Source organism: Apis mellifera, linkage group LG8, assembly GCF_003254395.2.
Source record: "Apis mellifera strain DH4 linkage group LG8, Amel_HAv3.1, whole genome shotgun sequence".
Taxonomy (NCBI): Eukaryota; Metazoa; Arthropoda; class Insecta; order Hymenoptera; family Apidae; genus Apis; species Apis mellifera.
Window position 1 is genome coordinate 3,608,804 of NC_037645.1, and position 19,734 is coordinate 3,628,537.

Here is a 19,734-nt window from a genome sequence, read left to right on the forward strand (position 1 = left end):
TTATGTGTATTGTATATATTTTAAATGATTTTAGAGAATTTATATCGTGATTTTATTAGTAAAATGGAACGTAGAAATGAGAAAATATACAATGTTAAGGTATTGTGAAATTAATTAATTTTTTTTTTTAAACAGGATCGAATTGGACCGGCCACTTCGCTCTCAATTCACCTTTAATTCATCGTTCGTATTTACAAGTAGGTTATAGATTTTCAATTTCAACAAGAGGTTAAACATATATAAATTGAATAAATTGAAGTTCGTTAGAATTAAATAGCTTAATATCTCGTTACAAACCTCGTGACCAATGTATATACCCACTGTTTTATTAGAATCAAATCAGTTAACGATCCTAAATTATTGTTCCTCCACTATTGACACTTATCTCGACAGGTTCATATATAACTCGAGGTTCATGGAATTCTATTATCTTAGAAATTATAGTCAGTGTAACAACTTTCCATTTAACATTTTAAAAATTTCATTCAACACATTCAACATCGTCCGTCGCATCGGTCCTTTAATTATCTGAAACAATGATTCAAACGAATAAATGAAACTTGATTATAAAATTTGAATGGAATATTCGAGATTTAATTTGTACAACTAAGAAAATATTAACACTTCAATCAAATCAAAAATCTTTCAAAAAGTATACACGATAAATTTCCTTTCTTAACTTTCTTCCAATTACAAATTCCTCCATTACATTATACTTAAACTACATTCTCCATTCTCGAAACGACTCGATTCCAGAAACGATATTAAGTTATTATATATAAATTAAATTTTTGAAACAAAATCCAAAAAACACCTCTACTTATAATAAACTTGTTCTAACATCTTACGTAATAACCTATAACCTATCCAAAAAAAGAAAGAAGAGAAAAAGAATTTCATTCTGAAATTCCACAAGGCCCCGAGAAGAAGAAAACCTGCGCTAATCTTTCCATCATTATCGATCGCAGGTAACCACCGCGCGCCCCACCAAAAATTCCCACGTGCCCGGTATTCGAATTCCATTGGACCAGGAAGACGGGCCCGGGCCCGGCCGTTCCGTTTCGGGGCCCTGGGGGAGGGGGGGTTATTTCGCGACGAAATAAGACCGCGGCGAGAGAGTCGTACACGAGAGGACCCACGGCGGAACTCATTTTAATTAGAAGGGGTCCCTTCGTTTTATCGAGTTATTCCCGGGGCCCGTGCCCCTCTCGCGCCCTTCCGCGCGGCCCGTTTCGTTCCTTCCTCCCCTCCCCTCCCCTCCCACCCAGCGCCGCGGCAACCGACTCTCTCCCCCCCTCCCTCCTTTGTAACGTTCGCGCGGGCCCCGTGCCCCGCCGATCGGGGCCCGGGCCCACGAAGCCGGCTTGGAATGCGGTCCTACGGGCCCACGGGGTTCGTAGTGGTCGTGGATACGGCGTCTACGGGGTGTCGGAGTGTGCGTACGCCGCGGTCACGTCAAATCGCAACCAGCCTCGTATTTTTTCCGATGCTTTTGCGACGGTCGCGGGTCGGCGGGGCCTTGGCGGGGCCCTTATTCTCGATTACGAAAAAGGAAAGGAGAATTTTCTTTGGATTGGGGGACGGGGAAGAGAAAGGTGGACATAGTAAATAGGATATTTTTTTTCGGGAGATTAGAAGGGGAGGGAGATTCGATATTTAAGATTCGAAGGATGGAGTAATACCTTTGGTATTCTTTTTTGAAATTTGCATTACGAAAAGTTGAGAAATTGTTGTTTCAAAGGAGATATTATTACCTCTATGGCAAATACTATTAATTTTAATTCTCTCTCCGATTTACCAACTTTTCAACTTTCGAGTTATAGCGAGGAAATTAAAATTGAGCGATTGAATCAATATTTTAACAAGTATCGATCGTCAAATTTGAAAAATTCAAACCGATTTAATTTCTCCCGAGTTTATCAGAATCTCCACGCTAAAATACGTATACATACATCGATTGCCATAAACGAATCACTTCGTTCCCCTCCTTCCTTCGATTCGCAATTATTAAAAAAATTCCAATTCGAGCCAACTCAAAAGGACGCCCCCCCACATCGAGTAGACGTTTTCTCCTCTGCGACAATCCCTCCCTCGCACCACCTCTCCTCCTCCTCTCTACAAGCTTCCCTCGGCCTTCCTCTCCACTCCGTGTCCGTTAGCCTCCTCCCGTTCACCTATGAGGGAGGGGACAGGAGCGGAGGAGGAGAGGAACGGGACCTCCAAAGCGGCGACCAAGTCCAGGGAGGTCCTTCCTTCCTTCCTTCCTTCCTTCCTTCCTTCCTTCCTTCCAGGGCCAAGCGGTGTATACACGCCAAGTATACTGCACGGCTGAAGAAGAAGAAGAAGAAGAAGAAGAAAAGAGAAGAAAGGAACGGCTCCTTGGCAGGATCAAAGGATATGGCCAGATCCTTTTTGCTCCGTGGGGATCGGCCACGAAAATGTTCGGCTCGGGTTTCGAAGGGCCGCGTTTAGAAGGGAACTCTGCTTCGAAGCAGAGAGAGAGAGAGAGAGAGAGATTGCGAGCAACGATCGCGTTCGCGGGCCTCGTCTCGGGCCTCGAGCCCCGGCTGATGGTTTCTGGAATATGGGCCGGCCCCTGATGGGTTCGTTTCGGCTCGCCGGAATTGAAAGCCCCGCTTTAATGGACCGCCGACACTTTGTACACGTCTACTGGACCCGGGCAGGGAGGGAGACGTGTACTACTCCTGACTTTTGACAAATTCGCTCGAGTATTATGTTGGATTTTCCTATGTGTATCTCCTATGTGTTTCTCCAACCAATTTGTATGCCGGGCAACACGCTTGTGTTTATCAATAACGGTATTGTGATTATCGCGCGGAGCTATTCCGGATCTCTCGCCGTATTTATCGTTCAGTTCCTCGTCGCTGTTTCTTCCGTGTTGGTCGACGGAACAGATATTATAACTGTTATTGTTTCGCAATAAAATTCGAGATTTGGATCTGAAGGAAAGATTGTTTAACGATCCAAGCATTAATTCGAGTATTCCTCTTCTAAGAGCTCAAATCTGGATATAATTCGAGACAAATTGAGATCATAGCATAACATTTTATATATATATATTAAAATTGTGGAGGATCGAAAGGAAGAATGGATGTTGGAATTCTTAAGGAATTCTCAAAGGACGATCTCGAATATTTTCGAACTGAAACCTGAAGGAAAACGTAATCTGAAGGAATCTGAAGGAAAGATTGTTTAACGATCCAAACGTTAATTCGAGTATTCCTCTTCCATTCCAATTCTAAGAGCGCAAATCTGGATATAATTCGAGACAAATTGAGACAGCATTTTCTATATATTATTCTATATATTAAAATATAAATATTTCTATATATTATTCTATATATTAAAATTGTGGAGGAAGGAAGAATGGATGTTGGAATTCTTAAGGAATTCTCAAAGGACGATCTCGAATATTTTCGAACTGAAACTTGAAGGAAAAAAACGTAATCTGAAGGAATCTGAAAGATTGTTTAACGATCCAAGCGTTAATTCGAGTATTCCTCTTCCATTTCAATTCTAAGAGCGCAAACTTGGATATAATTCGAGACAAATTGAGACAGCATTTTCTATATATATATATATATATTAAAATTGTGGAGGAAGGAAGAATGGATCTTGGAATTTTTAAGGAATTCTCAAAGGACGATCTCGAATATTTTCGAACTGAAACCTGAAGGAAAACGTAATCTGAAGGAATCTGAAGGAAAGATTGTTTAACGATCCAAGCGTTAATTCGAGTATTCCTCTTCCATTCCAATTCTAAGAGCGCAAACCTGGATATAATTCGAGACAAATTGAGACAGCATTTTCTATATATATATATTAAAATTGTGGAGGATCGAAAGGAAGAATGGATCTTGGAATTCTTAAGGAATTCTCAAAGGACGATCTCGAGAATATTTTCGAACTGAAACCTGAAGGAAAACGTAATCTGAAGGAATCTGAAGGAAAGATTGTTTAACGATCCAAGCATTAATTCGAGTATTCCTCTTCTAAGAGCGCAAACCTGGATATAATTCGAGATAAATTGAGACCATAGCATAACATTTTCTATATATATATATATATATATATATATATATATATTAAAATTGTGGAAAATCGAAAGGAAGAATGGATGTTGGAATTCTTAAGGAATTCTCAAAGGAGGATCTCGAGAATATTTTCGAACTGAAACCTGAAGGAAAACGTAATTTCCAAAATCTTTCTCGTACACTTGTTTGCAAAAATGCCTCGCCAAGAAAAGTGGAAACGAAATCCTGGAGAAATTCTCGCCTCCTAATTCACCGTGTACATAACCTCTCCTCGCGCTCCTCGGTTTAAACATCCTCCCGCTCGTCGACCTTGACCCCGAAATATTCCGACGTTTGTGCGATCGAGAGAGTGGCACAGGGTCCAAAACACAACGGCGGCGGCGGCGGCCAGACGCGCACAGTCTGCGTGCAGGTATCGGGGGGAGGAGGGGCAGGGAGGGATTTTGGCCGATAAATGAAAGGGCGGAGAGGAAACGAGGATGGGCAGGAGCACGCGATCTACGCTCGCGGAACTTCGAGGAATCCGGTGGAGGGAGATTTATCGGGATTTGCAAATAATGAGACTATGTTTCAAACCCTCCTCCTCGAACCTCCGGTTTCTTCTTTCTCTCCCCTCCTCTGGAACGACCTTGCGCTTCCAAGGAAGTAGTCGTTGGTGGGTCTCTCGGAGAAACTCCATTTTCTGGGACGGGAGGAAATTTTGGAAAAGAGGGATCCCTCCTCTTCGTCTTTTCTTTGGAAAATTGTGAAGGATCGAAAGAAAGAATGGTTCTTGGGATCTTGGAATTCGTGCGAGGTGTTTCTTAAGGAATTCTCAAAGGACGATCTCCCTAATATTTTCTTTCCTTTTTTACAGGGATCTAGAAGATGAGAATATCGAATATTGAATTAATTTCTGCAAAACGTTTGTCTAATCCTCGAACTTGAACCTGCCACTTGGAAATATATACTCTCCATAAACTTGCATCTCGAAACGAAGCGAGAATTCAACATACCTTTCTACCTTTTACTTCGGGGGAGTACAAAGGAGGCTCTCACACTCGTGGCTTGGCCACGCATACCGCGTGTACCAACCTCGAAAATCTCGAAAATCATCGTTCCGGGAATCGAAAAATTGGCTGTGTGAGAGACAAGAGGAGCGAGAAATCGGAGAAATCAGAAAAAAGGGAGAAAACCGAAGCAATAAACGAAGGTGGGTCGAGGTGGCCTTAGAAGAAAGAGAGACAGAAACAGACAGAGAGAGAGAGAGAAAGAAGGAATGTTCGCAACAAAGCGGCAGGCTGTTAATAAAGTAGCTAATTCGCCGGGAAGAAGAAGAAGAAGAAGAAGGATGAGGAGGAGGAGAGGGGGTCTTCGTCCGTTTATTTTCCTCCAGAATCTTTGCTCTTCCCATCTTCGCCATCCCCTCGTCCCTCCCAGCCCCTTCTGGGCTTCTCCCCGGTTAAAAAGACTGCCCCCTCCCCCTCTCCTCTCTTCCCTATCCTCTCCATCCTCCTCCTCCTCGCTGGATCCGGCGAGGGTGGCGTTAACGAGGCGGCGAGACTTTCACACGATCGTTTGCATCGAGACAAACAGGTCCCGTGAACCACGCGAGATCCGCACGATTCTCCTCTATATTTACACGACCGCCTTCTTCACAGATAGAGAGAGAGAGAGGGATAAGGATCTTTGTCTTTACACAGATCTATTCGCAGAGTGATTTTAATCGCAATTGGAATTGTTAATTTCCTTCGTCGCAGGGGGTGAGGCGAGTATTTTCTTTTCAATTTTATTATCAAATCTGGATCCTCAAATGCATAATCAGTTTCATTAGAAGTTAGAAAATTTAATAGATTCCTAATAATTCAATTTCCTCCGAGTAAGTAAAAGTATTTACCCAAGATGATTCACATTTGTATAATTGGAATTATTAATTTCCTACGTCGCAGGGGGTGAGGCGAGTATTTTCTTTATTACACAAATCTGGATCCTCTAATGCATACATAATCAGTTTCATTAGTTAGAAAAATTAATAGATTCCTAATAATTCGATTTCCTCCGAGTAAGTAAAAGTATTTACCTAAGATGATTCACATTTGTATAATTGGAATTGTTAATTTCCTACGTCGCAGGGGGTGAGGCGAGTATTTTCTTTTCAACTTTATTATCAAATCTGGATCCTCAAATGCATAATCAGTTTCATTAGAAGTTAGAAAATTTAATAGATTCTTAATAATTCGATTTCCTTCGAATAAGTAAAAGTATTTACCTAAGATAATTCACATTTGTATAATTGGAATTGTTAATTTTCTTTGTCGCAGGGGTGAGGCGAGTATTTTCTTTATTACACAAATCTGGATCCTCAAATGCATCCATAATCAGTTTCATTAGTTAGAAAATTTAATAGATTCCTAATAATTCAATTTCCTCCGAGTAAGTAAAAGTATTTACCTAAGATGATTCACATTTGTATAATTGGAATTGTTAATTTCCTTCGTCGCAGGGGATGAGGCGAGTATTTTCTTTATTACACAAATCTGGATCCTCTAATGCATCCATAATCAGTTTCATTAGTTAGAAAATTTAATAGATTCCTAATAATTCGATTTCCTCCAAATAAGTAAAAGAATTCATATTAATTTAATCTTCCAATAATCGTAGTGGTAAATCTGGATAAGGATTAAGATATCCATCTTCGAAGTAATAATCGTTTGAAAAGAAGTGTGGTAATTATTATCCAGATTATCCAGATTATTTGTTCCTCCACTGCAGTTGTCCAACAACGGAGACTAACAAATAATGCAATCCTCCGAGAATACACCGAAGAGCGTGGCGACAATTAGCGATTCCCTGCGCAAAAATAGCCGGTCGAATCTCCCGACGAATGAGAGGAAACGTCGCGTTTAATTGGCCAGAACGGGAGAGAGATATACGTCGGCCGTCCACGAGGAAACGAGGAAAAAGCCATGAGGAGGGGGAGGGCTACGTAAGACCACCGTGGCCCATGTGTCAGTTCCTCGATGGAGGAGAACTTAATGGAACAATGGGGGTGGTGGAGGAGGAGGAGAGCCTCCGGTGGCAACTCGAGGGCCTTGCAGTCAATGAATCTGCTGGCCTTTTCCCATGCCCGCGACACACCATGACTTCCCTCTCTCTGACCGACTCCGCTTCGGGTCCAGTCGATTTTATTAGCCTCTGACTCATTCCCCTCCTTCGCCTCGATGGATATCTTGTGTACTTTCTTCCCTTTCTCTTTTTTTCGTCCTTTGTCTTCCACCCGTGAGAGAGAGAAAGAGAGATCATACTCGAGTGTATATCTTTGTATTTGGATATAACGTATCCAATAATATTGTAAAAGGGTGAAGAAATAATCAGGCAGAGTTTTGGTTAGAGTAATTTCTTTTTTTGAGATTGGCAGATCAATTTTACTTTTCTTATCGTTTTATTCTTCGTTTGTTTCTTTCACATGGTTGGGAGAGAAAAGACAAGATACAAATAGAAATTTCAATTTCAAATTTGGTTTTTGGAACGATAAGTAAAAAGTGTGAATTGAAATTTATTTCCAAGAGAAAGAAAGCGTGGAACGTAACGTTCGATCGTTTTAGAAGGGAAGAAATTAAGTTAGCCGGCTCGTTCTAGACCTGAACGGTGTTAAACGGTACTTAAAATAAATTGTAGGGCAGTTCAAAGAACAATTGTTTCGCTAATTGGCATTATCCTAAGGGGTAACCTATAATTTTCGCAATAATGCACCTGCAGCCTGTTGCACATTTCGTCGAAGGGAGAAAAGAAATGAGCGAGCCGTTCTTTTTTTTCTTTTTTTTTTCGAGTCGTTCACGAAAAAATATTACTTTTCATTCATCCATCCCTATTCTAAACAACCGTGTAAAAAATAATACCATCGTCAAGAATTATAATCAATCCAATTATCTTAATTATTATTGTCATTCCATTCGACTCTTCATCGTTTAAAACAAAATTCTTGTAATAATAATAATAATAATAACATCGAATGTATTTCACTACGACGGACAAGAGAGGGAATGAACGTCCCTTTACGTTTTTTCCCTTCATCTCTCTCTCTCTCTCTCTCTCTCTCTCTCTCTCTCTCTCTCTCTCTCTCTCTCTCTCTCTCTCTCTCTCTCTCTCTCTCTCTCTCTCTCTCTCTCTCGAGACCACTTTATCGTCGGCCGACTTATTTCGAGCGGTTGCGTACAGCCGTGGATCGAGATGGAATCGCTTCCTCGATAACTCGAGCGCGAGGTTTTTTTGATGAAGAACGCCGCGACGAATTGGAAGTTCGCGGGAGAAAAAGGAGGGGTGGGGCGCATTCCATCCGACGAGCACACCGATCCAGGAAGGCAGCCAGATCCGGGGCCCTTTTATCTCTTTAACAAGCGGCGTATCTTTTTTTTACCAGCCTCCATCTCGCGGATACAAAATTGAGAACGAATATCGGGGGGTGAACACGCGCCCGAAATTGTGGATCCGATCGAAAATCTCCACAGATATCGTTAAACAGGGTTAATTAACTCTCGTTTATTCGCGCTTTCGTTTGGTTATTTTTAGGTTAGGTTTGAATCGTTTCGAATTTAATATGAAATATATATATATATATATATACATCGAACGTATCTTCTTCCTCCTCCCCTTCTTCGACTTATCTTGTAACGGAAGATGAGCAGCAGAGATGAGGAAGAAATTCGATTCCGTATAAAATTGCACCAAACATATTTATAATTTTAGGTTAGGTCGAACGGTAAGAATTAAACGTATAAGAAAGAGAGAGAGACAGAGAGAGAGATCTGTTCCTTCCCACGAAGTCGGTGGTCCACCGAAGGATTTTGCCAAGATAATGCGAAATGGCCGTGGAACGGAAGAGGATGGAAACGACAAGAGGAGGAAAGTGGCGCGCGTGCAAGAGGAAGAATGCTGCGAAACACGAGGGAGGTGGTGGGGAGGGCGGGCGAGAATTCGAAGAGCGGCGTATATACGAGAATCTTATTTCAATATTTTAAGCGCACTCCGGGGTATCACGCATACCCACGAGTGGACGGCCAATATTTGAAACGGACCACAAACGTGGCGTGGCTGGCTCCCCCCCTTTCCACTTCGAGAGAAAGGGAAACGAATAGTTCGAGGGCGAGCGAAAAAATTGCCGCTTAAAATTGCTAATACGCCATCGGCTTTTCCACCGATTTGCTCGGTTGGAAATGTACGCGAACGGGTTACCGACCGATATCTCGACACGTCTTCTCTCTTTGTTGTCGTCTCGCTCCATTTCTTCTCGAGTAAAAGTCGAAATGCTCATGGAGGATGGAATTCGCGATAATTCGTGTTAATTGCACACCTTTTCGTATTTCGCGTGTCAACAATTCGTGGAACGGGAAAAGTCGTCGAACTTTTACCAAAAATCTACGTAATTCTTTTCTTCGTTCGGGATGAGACGGATCTTTTTTTTCTTTTTTCAAGGCAAGTTTTCAATTATTGGTAAAATAATTTTGCGATCGACTCGATGATTCTAGAAAATTGATCGAGAAGATAAAAATTCTTTGCATTAAGAAAATTGCATTTACCTTGTCGGTGTTTTTTTTTTTTTTTTTTTTGAAAAGCGAAACGGCTTCTTCTCGAGGCTTCTTTCAATGAAACTTCTTTTCTTCGGTCTCATCCATTTCTTCAATGGAAATTCCTTTTCTTTCTCCTCTCCCTCCCTTCCCTTTTCTAGGAATCCCTCTCTCGAATTCTTGTCAAACCGAGCTTGCTCTCCTCTCCTCTTCTTCTCGTCCATCTTTCAAAAGAAAATTATTTTTCCTTTATTCCTCTATTAGATTCACATTTTAAAGATCGAACGCTTTATTCTTCTCCCTTCTCCTTCCTTCTCTCTCCTTCTCGAGAAATGTTTCTTTGCATACAACAAGGCTCCGTATAATTTCTCTGCTTAAATTCTATTTTTTCTCTCTTCTTTTTCTTTTCTTTACTCCTCGGAATATATTACTTTCTCGACTGCTTCAGAAACCTTATTCAATCTTCTTTTCTTTAACGAAATTCTTCGTTCGAATTTTTATTTACGCCATTCCTCCCTCCCTTTCAAATTATTCAAGAGACACGTCAAAACGAGGCGTCAATCTATCCAAAGATTAAAAGAAAAAAGAAACAATTTTTTATTCCAATAATAATAATACACTGTCTTCAAAAATGCTCGAATCTTCTCCAAAATTCCTTCGATTTCGCCTCTAACGTTCCTTTTTCTCTTCTTAACGCGCCTTTAAAATGAAAAAGAAACAAAAAAATAAAAAATTGTCAACGCCTCGATTATAATGCAAATAACATGGATAAATTGGATAAACGTATGATCATCGGTTCGAAACGGTTTAAAAGGAAACGTTGGCACGATCAACCCTCCACGTATCTTCATCTATTTCGCTTATCTTTCTTCCCCTTCCCCTTTCCTCTTTCTTAACACGGCCACGCCCGATTCATCACATCATTATGCAACAATTCGTGTTGTAATTATCACACTATCTGCCTGTTTTTCGGCCACAATTAACAAGGGTATATACACACGCACGTCATTTATCCTCGTGTTGACACTTTTTCACACCGTCGATCATCGTCGCTTTATTTCACGACACACGTTTTCATTCCGATTATATAACGAACGAGTATCGTAATTTGTCCGAGTAAATGGCAAATAGACACAAGTGTGTCGAATCAGTCACGATTTTCCCGATCCTATCCTATAAAATTTCGTAATCAATAAATTACGAAATGCTACGACAATGTTGTTTCATAGTTTTGTTCCTCGAATTGGATACATGTAATTAACACTCTTCAACTCCTCGCGATATTCCTGTTGAAAATTTCTCTAAACAGTCTCTAAAATTTTCTCCAATTTTATTCCAATCTTCGAAATATCTCGAAGAAAACGCTTCTTCGATTCAATTCTCGACATTATTTTCGATTTAAAGGATAGAAAAATCTTCCCAACTCGTCGCATTTCCCAATAAATATAATTCTCGTATAATCCCTCGAATTCAAATCGAATCTTCGAAATATCTCGAAGAAAACGCTTCTTCGATTCAATTCTCGACATTATTTTCGATTTAAAGGATAGAAAAATCTTCCCAACTCTTTCTCAATAAATATAATTCTCGTATAATCCCTCGAATTCAAATCGAATCTTCGAAATATCTCGAAGAAAACGCTTCTTCGATTCAATTCTCGACATTATTTTCGATTTAAAGGATAGAAAAATCTTCCCAACTCTTTCTCAATAAATATAATTCTCGTATAATCCCTCGAATTCAAATCGAATTTCCCGCCAAACCGCGGGGCGAGAAAAATGGCGGCTCCGTTTCGAAACTTACTTTGAAAATTCGGCGAGCGAGGGAAAAAAGAGAAGAAGAAAAAAAAAAGAGAAGAAAGGCGGTTGCAGTGCACGTGCCCCTTTTTCCAGACGCTGCGTTTTTTCTTTGGCGCGAGTTGCAGCGGAAACGCGGCCTCGGTTTGTTGCACGACGCTTTCGAGAGCGAAAGAGGGGGGAGGGAGGGGGGAAAAAACAGGCGGCCAAGCATTTTTGTCAGTCTGGACACGTGTTCCCCGACGACGAGGAATCGACCTTCTCTCCGCGTTGGTCCCCGTGGCCGTTTTCATGCCGCGCGAGCATGTGCTCGCTGCCTCCCCCCTCCCCCCTCCAGGGATGATCGCGCCTCATGTGCTCGATATTACACACGGGCAGCCATATTTTTCGATCCAGATATCAGATATCCCCTTTCGTTTCTTAAATTTCCTTGTTGAAATTTTCGTTCCTCTCGAAAATTGTCAGATCGATTTCATTGTTCGTTCCATTTTTTTTTTTAGGAATTATTTGAAAATTCGAATTTTAGCGAATTAGGAAAGGATTTGAAATTGTTAACGAGGTTTAATAAAAATAAAAGAAAAATTGCCATATTTTTCGATCCAGATATCAGATATCCCCTTTCGTTTCGTTTCGTTTCTTAAATTTCCTTGTTGAAATTTTCGTCCCTCTCGAAAATTGTCAGATCGATTTCATTGTTCGTTCCATTTTTTTTTAGGAATTATTTGAAAATTCGAATTTTAGCGAATTAGGAAAGGATTTGAAATTGTTAACGAGGTTTAATAAAAATAAAAGAAAAATTGTCTGCAATTTCTGCTACATGATAATAAAAAAGGTTAATCTTCAAAGTGAAATTTGTTTCTGCGAACCTTCTCGTTTGATTTTCTTTTTTATCGAAATAATCTTACGTAAATCCCATCATCTCCAACGCAAATTCGTTTACTTTCCATCGAAATTTCGATAATTTTCGCCGTCCCTTTCAATCCAATTCGCAAACCGCGATTTTACACGCAAGAACGAACTGCTCTCTGCTCGTAGAGGGTGTTCATTGCAGGATTTCGATTACATTTTTTACGAAGATTGAAAAGGGGGGAAAGCTTTCACCCGGTGTCGTAATAATCCGGTTAAAACGATTTGGATCGATTAGCCAGAAATGGAGCGTATCGTCAAATGGCGATAATAATGTTGGTCTTGCGAAACGTTACGTCACGATCAAAATTCAACATCTCACGATCACGGGATAATGATCGAATCGAGAATGTGGTAGAAAAACGGAAGCGAAAATGATTTATTGCGGTTGAAATTTCGGTAGAGCGGTTAATATCTCGTTGCTTTCTCGTGACGAAATTCATCCAAGAGTTTCAACTTTAAATTCATTCTCCGAATTACTCCAAATATTCTGTATTATTTTAATTCGTTCGACCTAACCTAAAAATATAAAACTTTCCATTTAACGTAATTATTCCGTTCGAGAACGATTATAATTTTAATTCGAAATAATCTATCATTTGGAAACTGCACACAAACCGCGTAACCGCGAATGAATATTCCATACTCCATATTCCGTGGATCGAACGGTTCATCGCCTAACCTAAAAATTCCCACTCGATCCGAAACACCGAGCGCGGTTTTAAAAAAAGAAGCAGCGAAGAAAACAACATGCGAAGAGAAACGAGAGAATCTTATTAAATTACATTAAATTATATTTCATTCGAAAGCACCGTGGACGAACCGTTCTATCCGTAATCACGAGCACTCCACTCGCACGGTGCATCGTTACACGAACGGTTCATCCCGGTATCTGCAACGAGAGCGCAACGTGTGCGCGCGCAGCTTAGGCGGCCCCGGTGGTGGGGGGAGGGACTTCATTCATAAATGCCCGGCCGAAGGCGTCAATGGATGGCCCTGTGAACGAGCGAGACAGCATCCCCCGTACACCTCCCCTCCCTCCCCTCGTTCTCGCTTGTTCCTTTTCCTTTCTTTCGTTCCCTCGTCGTCTCGCCGCCGCCATTTACTCCCACTCCGCGCCGCCACCCTCCCCACCACGGAGCGGTCTCATCATACGAGCCGACTGCATAGAGAACGCGCCAGACAGGAATTTCACGGCGCAGGTGCTTCGTTCGTACGACGTTTTTGGAAAAGAAATCTCTCTCTCTCTCTCTCTCTCTCGAGCGCGCGGGATTTCGGTTACCTCGACAGGTATCGACGCTTAAGGTGGTCGAAGGGTTGCCGAAAACGGATATTTGTCCGTTGTGAGCTTCTCTTTAGCAGCTTGAAATTCCTTGGAAGGTTTACAAGTGGTATGCAGGTTGCGTGAATGAGGGTTTTGGGTTCAAGTAGTAGAATTTCGGGTGTTGAATGGATTTGACCGTAAATCTTTTGAATTGACTCTTACCTATTATTACTGTTTCTCGTTGGAAGATTTTTTTAAAATATTAAAGAAAAATATAATTAATTAATACAATTAAACACTTCTAAAATTTCCACCTCTAAATAAATCATTTTCAAAAAATACCCGAAATCAAATAATCGAACGATCCTCGGATCAACTCCGTTAAAAAAAAAAAATCGACGTACCTTCGATAATAAAATGACGAATAGCGACCAGTTACACCTATCCATAACATTCTCCTCGCGGATCCAGCAAACACGCCTTTCCACAACATCCACATACATATATATATATCCACGAAGAGGAACGGTCAACCATTTATCTTGATCGCGCATAACTGACCATTCTGACTGTTTGGCCATAGGCGTCCATCCCTCGAACCATCCGTCGATCCTATCCTATCGTTCCACTCGATCGCGGGAGGAGGGGTCATTGCCGACGAAGGAGAGGAAGCAAGGGCATGCTCCGTGTCGCGGTAGGTGGTTTTAATCCGGTCGTGTGGCCGTATTAAACCGTAACATTTAAATAACCGATAAGGAACAGGAACGAAAGCAAAGATGGATCGGCGAGGAGAGGAACGAGTTCCCCTCTGTTGTATATTTATCGTGAAACGAAAACGGTGACGATTTTCCAAAAATCGAATGTAATAATTTTCTCATTAGAAAAATAAAAAAAAGTATCTCTGCGAGAACGATTGTTTGGATGAGAAAAAAGGAGAGAAAGTATTCTCATCGAGTATCGACGAGCTGGCCGCGTCCGATAAATTACGATGCATTCCACCGAGTCCGATGTTCCACGGTGATAAGTCGGCCGCGGCCTCCAAACGTTTCGTCCCCTTGGGGGCATTATTTCACCCGATTCCCGCCCGAAGATATCGAACACGAGGAGGGAAGAGGAGGAGGGGAGGGTTGTCGATGCATAACGAAGAGCGCGCGCCGGATATAAGGATCGACGCTGCTCTACATATATTTACGCAGACGCAACAACGCGCCCCGCCGCTTCATTCTCTCGCCAATTTGCCGCCAGATGTTATTACGCGCGCGATTACCGGACGGTAATGTGACGGTGTTTACGAGACGAATAACAACGATACGAATAGCGATTTGATAATGCGTGGATATTCGATTTTCGAATTTCTACCTTTCTCTTTCTTCTTCTTTTAGACGAGGATTTAGAGAGATGGAAAGTTTGACGATTTTTGTTTGGAATAATAAAAGTATGAAAAGGATTAATTTCGTTCCAAGTTTGTTGGAAATTTGTTGATTTATTCGAGCGGAGAAATTTTGAGTTGGTTGTTTTTTTTATATATACAAATGAAATTTGAAGAATAACTTGTCGAGGATATTTGGTATCGTGGAATTAATTTCTTGGCCGACCAGGGGTCGAGTTTCCATCTCCATTAATCAAAAAATCAAACGCTTGTTCAAATCCAATAAAGCGGGGATACCTCCAAGCCTCGTTTTCAACGAAACCTTGGTTGCAGAAACCATTATTCGGTCGTATCTTCATTAGTTATGCGTGCGATTTTTCACGTGGAACGATTACCGTGGGTCGGTATATATCATATCAATGTATAGCGCGTATACGTGTCGCCAACGCCATAACTCTCCTTGTCAAATTATTATGCGGCTCGAACGGATTGGCATTAAAGTTGCAAAGGTGCAAAGTTGCAAAGCAGCTTCTCTTTAACGCTTCTTTTTAACGCAAAGGAGCGATTCATTTTCAAGTTGCTTAACTTTAATGTTCAATGCTATTAATCGTCGGATATATGATTTAGACAAAGGATAATTAAACTTGAAATAAAATGCAACAATATCTTGGAAGTTTTTTGCTCACCGACCATGCATAATGTATTCTTCAACTTCCTTATGGGCTCCGTGCACGAAGTGTGAAAAATTATGATGTTATAGTTAAACGAAACGGTGATTGATAATATTAAAAATGTTTAACCGTGCAAAATTCGTATATTATTAATTTCAGATATATCGCATATAAATATATTTCATAATAACGGAATCCATAATATTTACATATTATATAAATATTCACGTAATTTATTTAACTCAAACATTTTTCTCTTTGGAATTTCAAATCCTAACGATCCGTGTAAAGAAAAAGAAAGACCTAACCTAAAACTGAATAACTCGAATAAAATTTCAATTCAGAATTATATATTCCATATATGTATAACAAAGAAGAAAAAGAATAATATAACGATGAAAAATTACAATTATAAAAAGCAAGAAAAGAATCAAAACCTGATATTTACATAATAAATCAAACTAACTTATTCCTAACCTCGCATAACCTCCAATTTCTCTCTCATATACATATATATAACGATTGCAAAGACGCTGATGTATAAATAACGTGGAGCAAATTCCAGGAAAGGTTCGAAAACGAGACGGCGTGGTGGGTCTCCGGTCGCAGCTAAGCTGCTGCTGGTCGGAAACCGAATTATTGCGGCGGAGTGCAATCGCGCGCGTCGCTGTGTGTACGCAAATATGCAGGGCCGCGGTGACGTCACATCCGGCGTCTCGTTTTTCGCGGTGCTCACTTATCACGCTGGCCTGGCGAGAGAGAAAGGCCGAGGGAGGAGAGAGGGAGAATCCGCGCGGGAATCGCCTTTATACGCCCACGCAACTGTATCGGCCCCGTAATACACGTACGTGTGAGTAAATATACGTACGTACGCGTCGCGCGTACGCACGTAACGTGAAATATATACGGACACGTGCCTCGATATTTTCCATCTTGTTCCTCCTTCTCCTTCCGATCGAATAAAATCGAATCTCTCGCGTTTGCACATGCGCGTATAATATTTTAATCGGAATTATATCGGATTCGTGATGAAAGTTGAAAATGTTTATCCATCGAGGGAATAAAAACTTTCTTTTTCCCTCTCTCTCTCTCGTAATATACGTTCGTGAAATTGGTAAAAAATGGCGCTCGGGATCTTTGAGGTTATGTTACGTATATAATTTAAAAGAATTATTTGAACGTGTTTTTGGATCGTTTTTTTTTTAAAACTACTATCTTTATATTTATTTAAAATTTTTTTCGTTTAATGGATAAGTATTCTATGGAGACTATAAATCAAATGGTGGAAAATAAATGATACGTGGAAAAATAGTAAAACGTATTTCGATAAATTAACAAATGTCAAAATTTCTCGTGTTATGTATATATATATATTACTTGGAAAAATCCTAATGAATTTCTTATCGTCCACGAGTGAAATAATGATTGATGTGTGAGTCGATTCAGCTATTATTGCTTTACGGCACGGCGCCATATTTGTATTGCAAATAAACTGTTGGTAGACGAAACGATTAATGGAAGTGTAATTTCGCTTCTACTTGGCTTTTGTAAGTAGATCCTTTACCCCGTTGTTGTGTAACTCTCTCAAAACAGATTTCCTTTTTTTTTTTTCTTTCTTTCTTTCTTTCTTTCTTTCTTTTGCAACAATCGTTGCAGCTCGACAGCTGCACCGTCTTAAAGCCAATATGTATGTATGTGGCAAAAATAACAAAAGGCAGCTGTCGAATCGACATACACTTTTTTAAAACGATTGTACAACTCGATCCAAATCATCGATTTTCAGATAATTCTTTCCAATTCCTCGCATAAATATATCGAGCAAAAACAGACATCAAAATTCTTCACATCTCTCCGTCAACTGCACCATAGATACCAAAAGATCTCTCAATTCTTCGAGAATATAACATCCCACATAAGATTGAATCCATTTTATAGATCGATAATTACACAATTTTTCTCGTGCAGATAGCAAAAGATCTCTCAATCCTTGGAGAACCTAACATCAGAGATACAAGATTGAATCCATTGCCATTTTATAGATCGATAATTATACAATTTTTCTTGTGCACCATAGATAGCAAAAGATCTCTCAATTCTTCGAGAATCTAACATTGTATCTAATAGATACAAGATTGAATTCACCGCCATTTTATAGATAATTACACAATTTTTCTCGTGTAGATAGCAAAAGATTTCTCAATCCTTCGAGAACCTAACATCCCACATAAGATTGAATCCACCATTTTATAGATCGATAATTACACAATTTTTCTCGTGCACCAAAAGCAAAAGATTTCTCAATTCTTCGAGAATCTAACATCTCACATAAGATTGAATCCATCGCTATTTTATAGATCGATAATTACACAATTTTTCTCGTGCAGATAGCAAAAGATTTCTCAATTCTTCGAGAACCTAACATCCCACAGATACAAGATTGAATCCATTTTATAGATCGATAATTATACAATTTTTCTCGTGCACCATAGATAGCAAAAGATTTCTCAATTCTTCGAGAATCTAACATCTCACATAAGATTGAATTCACTGCCATTTTATAGATCGATAATTACAAAATTTTTCTCGCATCAAGTGCACCATAGATAGCAAAAGATTTCTCAATTCTTCGAGAATCTAACATTGTATCTAACAGATACAAGATTGAATCCACCGCCATTTTATAGATAATTACACAATTTTTCTCATGCAGAGGAGCAAAAGGATTTTCTCAATTCTTCGAGAACCTAACATCCCACAGATACAAGATTGAATCCATTTTATAGATCGATAATTACACAATTTTTCTCGTACCATAGATAGCAAAAGATTTCGAGAACCTAACATCAGAGATACAAGATTGAATCCACCGTCATTTTATAGATAATTAATAAAACGCAATTTTAATTAATTAATAAACACAATTTTTCCCGATCAACGGTACATACACACGCGCGCATTCGCAAATATACGTGGTTCTTGGTGCGCGCACACATCCATCCATCCATCGTGGCCGCCTGGGAAGAGTAAAGAGCGCCGTGCTCGGGTTCAGGGACAGGTTTGTGCAATCGGACGACATCGTGGTTAAGGCAAATATTGTAGGTCAAATATCGCTGCCGCGGCAATTGTTGCCGCAGCCGGCGTGTTGCGGCGGGGCACGGTTGTTGTTTGAACGCACCGTTGGAATTCCGAATACAATATTTGCCCTATCCACTCGTCTTATCCTTCAGACAATTGTCAAATATTGAGCGGAATATCATCGTCCGGTGATGAATCGGGATCGAGGAATCATTGCGATGATTTCATTCATTTTCATTATCGAGATTTCTTTCTTTCTTTTTTTAAATTAGGAAATTAGCGAAGAAAAATCGAAATATGTTTTGAATTCTTTGATTATATAATTCGAAGAGTGATTTTCTGAATTTTCGAACTTGAAAGGAAAACGAGGGAAGACACGCTCTTAATTAACTTAATCAGATTATCTTTAAAAAAAGAAGTCATTTGATACAAATTTTTCCCTCAGGCCATTTCGTGTCCCACCCGTTGATTTCTCGACTTGTTCCCCCGCTCCCTTTCCGTGAGAACTTCACGATTCCTTAATGGCCGAAAAAAAGAGATAGGAAAGAATTCGAGACAAGTTGAAGGCCTCCTGGCTGGTTAAGGGCACGCCTACGTTACCTTCCCGAAGGTTCGTTCCTCCTTCTGGAAGAAAACCTGCGCAGGTTCCTCGCCAAACAACAAATATCCCTAGATCATGAAAACTTCCACCCTCGATTTCCATCCGCGAAATCGCGTTTAAGACCGATCAACGTTTCATCTAAGCTAAAAGAAAATTGCGTAAACGCCATTTTTTTCTTTTAATTATCTGTTTATTCCCGTTATCGTGCGTTGATATTAAATCGTTATCGAATATTTCCAAAGAAATATTGTTTCCTCCATTTGAAATCTACGAAATTGCATTGAAATAATTATTAATAATTACACCACTCTTCCTGTTTGAATGAATTGAAACATTCAATGATCATTCTCTCAAACATTCTCGACTATGGAAACACAATCTCCTATTATAAATTATTAAATTTCGAAAAGAAAATTTGATTAATTTTCTATTCAATGATCATTCTCTCAAACAT

At 40.0% G+C, this 19,734-nt stretch overlaps 1 long non-coding RNA gene across 1 annotated transcript in view; it reads right to left on the reverse strand.

Moving 5' to 3' along the window:
- Positions 1-118: 118 nt before the first annotated feature.
- LOC102654732 overlaps positions 119-19,734 on the reverse strand; it is a 34,424-nt gene continuing 14,808 nt past the window's right edge. The window contains exon 3 of the long non-coding RNA XR_408448.3: positions 119-528. This is a non-coding gene — a long non-coding RNA (uncharacterized LOC102654732). The remainder of the gene's footprint in view (positions 529-19,734) is intronic.